Source organism: Megascapheus bottae, chromosome 2 (genome assembly GCF_031878675.1).
Source record: "Megascapheus bottae isolate mThoBot1 chromosome 2, mThoBot2.hap1, whole genome shotgun sequence".
NCBI lineage: Eukaryota > Metazoa > Chordata > Mammalia > Rodentia > Geomyidae > Megascapheus > Megascapheus bottae.
The window spans coordinates 52,851,651-52,859,131 of NC_143510.1; positions in this window are offsets into that span (position 1 = coordinate 52,851,651).

Sequence of the window (7,481 nt, forward strand, 5' to 3'; positions counted from 1 at the left end):
CATGTTCCTCAGCCCCAGCCTTCTGAAGAGCTAAGATTACAGGCATGGGCCACAGCACAAGGCTATCCTGTTCTTAAAGCGGGCTACTTGTTAAAGACTTATTTATTTAAATGTATATATATACATAAATATCTATATCTATATCTATATATATTCCTCCCCCCCCCCCCAGTCCTGGGGCTTGAACTTAGGGCCTGGGCACTGTTCCTGAGCTGTTCTCAAAGCTAGAACTATACCATTAACAATTTTCTTCTTAATTGGGGCTGAGTCTCCTGCACTTTTCTGCCTGGGCTAGCTTCTACCTGTAATCCTTAAGTCTCAGCCCCCACTTAGCTAGGATTACAGGTGTGGAGCCACCGCCCACAGCTGTTATTTCATTTCTTGCATCTTCTCCAAGAAGAATCCCTGGGAACATGGGGAGGTAAAAGGTAAACATTTGTATCTTGTGAATACCCGCTTTGTCCCTGTTCCAGCTGTGCTTTATGCATCATTTTCAAATCCTGTGAGGACATTCCTTAGCTGATCCTCCTCGATTCTCTTGTAACTCTTGTCAAGCTAGGTCAGGAAGACCTGGCCTCATATTCTACCATATAAACTCCAGCTGGAACCCAGCAGTCTATCACCACCATTTCCTGAATTGCATGCATAGAATCCCACAAAAAGAACATTTCAGTCAGGCACTAGTGTAATCCTAGTCTGTAATCCTAGCTACTCAGAAGGCTGAAATCTGAGGATCACAGTTCAAAGCCAGCCTGGGCAGGAAAGGCCCTGAAACTCTTATCTGCCATTAACCACAAAAAGGCAGAAGTAAAGCAATGGCTCAAGAGGTAGAACACCAATCTTGAGCCAGAAGGCTCAAGAACCCAGGCTCTGAGGCCCCAATACCAGTACACTGTTTAAAAAAGAAAAAAAAAAAAAGCTGATTGAGAATTCTTGAGGGCTTGAGTTCAAGCCCTGACAGTGACACAAAATAAAAAAATCATCACACCTTTCTCATGAGGTTTTGGTCTGACATTCTTTTTGGTCTCCTAGTGCAGTTATTTGCCCTTGTTCATGCCATTCTCTAAGTCTTCATTCTTACTCCTCAGTGTCCCTCTAAATGTTAGTTCTAGGGAGGCTCTAGGTTTAGTCCTCAGTACCACAAGTAAGTGGGGGGAAAGGAGGGAATAAGAAAAAAAGGAGAGAGGAGAATAGGGAGAGAGGGAGGGGAAAGGAAAGGAGGAAGTATAGGCACTGTCTTTTAGCTTTTTCCACTTAAGGCTGGTGCTGTTTGAAACAATTCTATTTTGGCTTTCTGGGGATGAGTCTTTTGGACTTTCCTGCCCTGCTGTCTTTGAACTACAATCCTTGGATCTCAGCCTCTCAAGTAGCTAGGATTACAGCTATCAGCTCACAGCCCACCTAAGTTTTCTTACCTTTTATAAATAGGTATGTGGCTTTGTTTTTTTTTATAATATTTAAATGTTTTAATTCTTAAAATGACTGTGTTGTTTCTTTTTATCTCCTCTACAACACAGTATGTTCACATATGAGACATGTACTGAAATAGTTAATAGGATCTAATAGGATCTGAAATCCCATTATTTTATTTTATTAATTTATTAAATTTTATTTTTTTTTTGTCAGTTCTGGAGCTTGAACTCTGTGCCTGGGCGTTGTTCCTGAGCTCTTCGGCTCAAGGCTACCTCCCTAATCCCTTGAGCCACAAGCACCACTTTCCATTTCTGGTGATTAATTAGAGATAAGAGACTCAAGGATTTTAGTGCACGGGTTGGCTTTGAACCTCGATCCTAAGATTTCAGCCTCCTGAGTAGCTAGGATTATTGGCGTGAGCCATCCGGCCCGGCTCTAAATCCCATTTTTTGCAGGCTTTTGGATTTAATATTCAGAGAGCTTAGAGCAGAATTGACCAGCAGAGGGCAACCAACAGCCATGCAGTAAACGAAAAAAGGAATTGGTGGTTTACAAAATGGAAGATCTGTTCCGAGAAGGAAAAGGAGACATGGTCCTTTGGTACTTGATCTTTTTCATTCTCAAATGCTTCCATTGTAATTTCGGGAGAGGCCAAAATTTCCAACTTTTGTGTTTCAAATTTCTAGATTAAACACAGTGGTGAACCTCAGAAGGCTGAGGCAGGAGTCAATTCAGGGCCAACCTGGTTATGTAATAAGACCTTGTTACAAAAAACTATAAAAAGCTGGGTACCAATAGTGGTATTTTTTAACCCTTAATTCTTCCCAGTAAGGCACTTTATCTAAACAGGCTCATCATCTCCCTTTGAGAGCCCAATGCCTGCCTTTATGCATGGAGTTTCTTATGTCTCTTCATTTTATTATTGAGTTCAAGTGGGGCTTGAACTCAAGGGCCTGGACACTGTCCCTGAGGTCTTTTTGCTCAAGTTTTCTGGTGGTTAAGAGTCCCTGGGCTAGCTTTGAGAACTAAGATCGCCAGAGCTCAGCCTCCTGAGTAGCTAGAATTACAGGCATGAACCACTGGCACCAGGCTTATTTCTTCACTATATAATCAACAAAACGCTAAAGCCACTGTATTGTGATAGTCTCTGCTGTACTTTCTTAGATCTGAAGCCAGTGTTTGAGATCTGAGGATCCCGCTTTTACTTTTCCCCAAACAGGGTTCACCTTGCCCTGGGTTGGCCTCACACCTCAAACCTCCCACATCTGCCTTTCACCGAGCTGGAATTACATCAGCTTACTTACATGAATGCATGAACCACACCTTGACATAGGAAATAGGATCTAGGATAATTTTCCCTGAGCTAGCCTCAAGGTGCAACCCTCCTAGCTCTATTTCTTGAGTAGCTGAGGTTATTAGATGTGAGCCACGGTGCCTAGCTTTAAATTATTTTTTCTTTTTTGAATGCCTTTCATAGGGCTTGAAATCTGGGCCTGGGAGCTCTTTCTGTGCTTGAGGACAGTGCTTCACCACTTGAGCCACAGTTCCATTTTTGGCATTTTTTGGTAGTTAACTGGACAGGAGACTTTCTTACTTGAGCTGGCTTTGAACCGTGATAAAGTAGCTAGGATTACAGACATAAGCCACCAGCACCTGGCTAAAATTGTTCTTATGTCACTAATTTTTTTGTGGGTCATGAGGCTTCAACTTGGCCTGGGAGCTGTCCCTGAGCTCTTCAGCTCAAGGCTACTGCCCTATCCTTAGGCCTGGATGCTGTCCTGGAGCTCTTCAGCTCAAGGCTAACACCCTACCCTTGAGCCAAGCCCCACTTTCCATTTTCTAGAGGTTAATTGGAGATGAGTCTCAGGTCCTTTTGTGCCTGGGCTAGCTTTGAACCTTGATCCTCAGATCTCAGTCTCCTATGTAGCTAGGATTACAGGTGTGAGCCACTGCACCCAGCATTTTATGTCACTATTTTGTTCTTATTTTGTGCTTGTCCTGGGGCTTGAACTCAGTGTCCTGGTCACTGTGCCCGATATTTTTTGCTACCACTGGAACTACAGTACCATTTCTTTTTAGGAGGGGGGGATAGTTTAGTGGAGAAAAGAGTCATAGCCTTTTCTGCCTGCCCAGACTACCTTTGAATTTCTGAACCTCCTGAGTAGTTAGGACTACAGCCTCCCCCCTTTTCTTTTGTTTTGAACCTGTTAGCTGAGACTAACATTATAATCCTAGCTACTCAGTCAGCTGAGATCTGAGAATCTAGGTTTGAGAGACTCTTACCTCCAATTAAGCAGTAAAGAGCCAGAAGAGATGTTTTTCCAAAGCCACAAAAGCAAGCTGGAATAATATGGGAGTATTTTATCCCCTTCCAAGTTAATCATTTGTTTCATATTTTAAGGGGCAAAGCATATCATTAGAAGACTTGGGTTCCAATTATCTTTACCTACAATTGTAAGGATGTTGTCATAACATTTTTTTAATTCACAATTAGTTTATGAGCTACTATTTCTTTTTGCCAGTCCTGGGGCTTGAACTCAGGACCTGAGTACTGAACTCAAGGCTAGAGCTCTACCACATGAGTCACAGCACCACTGAGGAATCGAACCAATGTCTTCATGCATGCTATGCAAGGAGTCTACCACTAGGCCAAACTTTCAGTCCCCTCAAGTAATCCATTACTTCAAAACTGTATGGTGCATCTTTCCATTGTGTTCTAGCTGTAGCCCAAGGCTGACCTTCAATTTAGATCCTCTGGTCTCATCCTCCCAAGTGCTGGGAGCTGGAACCCATCTGGTGTCTTTCCTTTTTTTTTCTGGCTTAAACATTTTCCAACCAATATGCTCCAAATGAAGTCATTACTTTATACCTTCCCCAACCTGCTCATCCTTCCTGGTTAGGCAATTCCTGTGTTCTCACCTACACATGCTGGGAACTTTAGTCTAGTTGTTTATGTGCAGTATTTAGGGGCTCTGGAATGACTTTCTGGGTGTAAGTACCAGTTCTCTGCGTGACTTTTTTTTTTTTTTGCCAGTCTTGGGCCTTGAACTCAGAGCCTGAGCACTGTCCTTGGGCTTTCTCAAGGCTAGAGCTCTCCCAGTTGAGCCACAGCACCACTTTCAGCTTTTTTCTGTGTGGTACCGAGGAATCAAATAAAAGCTGGTCTTCGTACATGCTAGGCAAGCACTCTACCACTAGGCCAAACTCCCAGCCCTAACCATTCAAGTCATTTAAGAATAAATTTCAAGGTTCAGTTCTTAAAATAATTTTTTTGGATAGTAATGGAGTTCAAACTCAAGCCCTAAGTCTGGTACACAACAATTGAGTTACACCTTCAACTGGTGTCAGTACTAGGGCTTGAACTAAGAGTCTGGGCACTGTCCCTTAGTTTTTTTTCTGCTCAAGACTGGCACTCTACAACCTGAGCCATAGCTCCACTTTTGGCTCTTGGCTTGTTAATTGAAAATAGGTGCATCGTGGACTTTTTTTCCCTAGGCTGGTTTTAAATGTCGAGCCTCAGATCTCTGTCTACTGCTAGGATTACAAGCAAGAGCCACCAGTGATTGACCCAAAATCATTCTTTTTCTTGAACTCAGGGCCTGGGCACTGTCCTTGGGCTCTCTCAAGGCTAGTGCTCTACCACTTGAGCCACAGCACCATTTCCAGCTTTTTCTGTGTATGTGTACCAAAGAATCAAACCCTGGTCTTTGTGCATGCTAGGCAAGCACTCTACCACTAGGCCAAACTCCTGGCCCTCAAAATCTTCTTTATGGTGCATCATGGGGCTTGAACTCTGGGCCTGGGCATTGCCCCTGAGCTCTTCAGACCAAAGCTATTGCCCTACCCCTGGAGCCACAGACCCACTTCCCGTTTTCTAGTGATTAATTGTAGATAAGAGTCTCTTGGTCTTTTGTCCCTCCCCCCCCCCCGGGCTGGCTTTGAACCAAGATCCTCAGAACTCAGCCTCCTGAGTGGTTGATTACAGGCATGAGCCACCACGCTGGGCTCAAAATCATTTTTAAGGAGCCTCAGGAAAAAAAAAATACTGGTATCCCTCATTTCTAATCACATTTTGTGTATATGGAAGTGTACACTCCCAGCATGCAGGAGTATCTCCCTTTCAAAATCATTAGAGTTCTGTTCAATTTACATTAAGCCCATATAAAAGTTCAACAAGGGCTGGGATGTAACTCAGCGGCAAATCCCTTGCACAGCATGGGGGTTTGGTCCCCAGCAGCAAAGAAAAAATGTTCAAAAAAGGCTGGGAGTTTGGTCTTGTGGTTAAAGTGCTTGCCTAGCATGCATGAGGACCCGGGTTCGATTCCTTGGTACCACATACATAGAAAAAAGCTGGAAGTGGTGCTGAGGCTCAAGTGGTAGAGCTCTAGCCTTGAGAAAGTCCAAGGACATTGCTCAGGCCCTGAGCTCAAGCCCAGGACTGGCAAAAAAAAAAAATGTTCAAAAAATTAAATATAGCTGGGCATGGTGGCTCACACCCGTAAACCTAGCTACTCAGGAGGCTGAGATCTGAGGATCAAGGTTCAAAGCTACCCTGGGCACAAAAGAACCTAAGACTCTTCTCACCAGTTAACCTCTAGAAAATGGGAAGTGGGGATTAGCTCAAGGGTAGGGTGGTAGCCTTGAGCTGAAGAGCTCAGGGACAGTGCCCAGGCCCAGAGTTCAAGCCCCATGACACACCAAAAGAAGATTTTGAGGGCCAGGAGTTTGGTCGAGTGGGACAATGCCCAGGCCCAGGAACAGGGTGGTAGTCTAGAGCTGAAGAGCTCAGGGACAGTGCCCAGGTAGAGATCAAGCCCCATGACCCACATAATAAATGATTTGGACAAAGGGGATTCCTTCTTAAGACAGGGAGGTGATGATAGTAAATGCTTAGTCAGCTTTATCATCTGAGGGCTGCTGGCTCATGCCTATAATCCCAGCTCCTCAGGAGGCTGAGAACTGAGGATCATGGTTTGAAGCTAGCCTAGGCAGGCACATCCAGAAGCAGCACTGTGGCTCATGTCAAACGCTCAGGTTAACAGTGCTCAGGCCCTGAGATCAAGTCCCAGGACTAGCACAAAGAGAAAGTAAGTGTGTGTGTGTGTGTGTGTGTGTGTGTGTGTGTGTGTGTGTGTGTGTGTGTGTGTGAATGTTTGCTGTTTTAGAGGTTCCCTTCCTCCCTGACTTTTTTGGTTAAGAGCTTGTGGGAGACAGATGCTTCCCAGCCTACCATGGAATTCCAGAGCAAGAGTGTTTATCTGTCTTTGGTAAAAAATAATCCCCAAACCCAAGAGCACTTAGGGAAGACGTAGAATTTAGGGAAAAAGCACAGCCTGGAAAGAACACAATTCAGGGGAATGAGAGAGGCTCTGGTTGCCGTGGGAGCAGGAGGGCACACAAAGCAAAGCACACAGAGTACACATCCTTCTAGAGCAGAGGTCAGTTCCACACCAAGGAAGCAGGGGGAGAAAGGCCTGAGCAGAGGCGTGATGGTGAATTAAGAATATAGAGCTGAGTGAAAGGTTTATTATTAGTGCAGTCAACAGTACAGAACAGCACACGACACAACCAGCAACCTGCAGACACTAGTGCAAAGGGTTGGGAAGCCTTAACTGAGCTTCCTGGCTTCATCTGTGGGTGAGAACACTAGTACCAGCCTTGGCAAGGCAGGCAGGGGCAGGGGGAGTGGGAGAAATGTAGTAACCAGGCTACGTATAGCAGCGTTTTCTAATTCCTGAGCACCGTTGTCCTAGAGTTGGAACAAATGACTGCTCCCCACTTCCCTCCATCCCAACCCCAGTAGAGCCATGATGCACCACCCAGACCAACAGCAACCTGGCCTGCAATAACAAGCCAATGCCAAAGAGACGCAGCTGTTCACAAGTGGGAGGAGCTCTTCCCCCTCTCTCCAACCCTCCTCCCCACCTGCACACTTCAATAATCATTCACTACCCCTCCCCTCTGCTTGCTCTGCCAGTTGCCATAGTGAGTGAGGAATGCCTCAAGCAACCTAAAATGGAACTGACTTCCGTAAGGGTGACACAGAGCACAACCTGTTTTTGAAGACA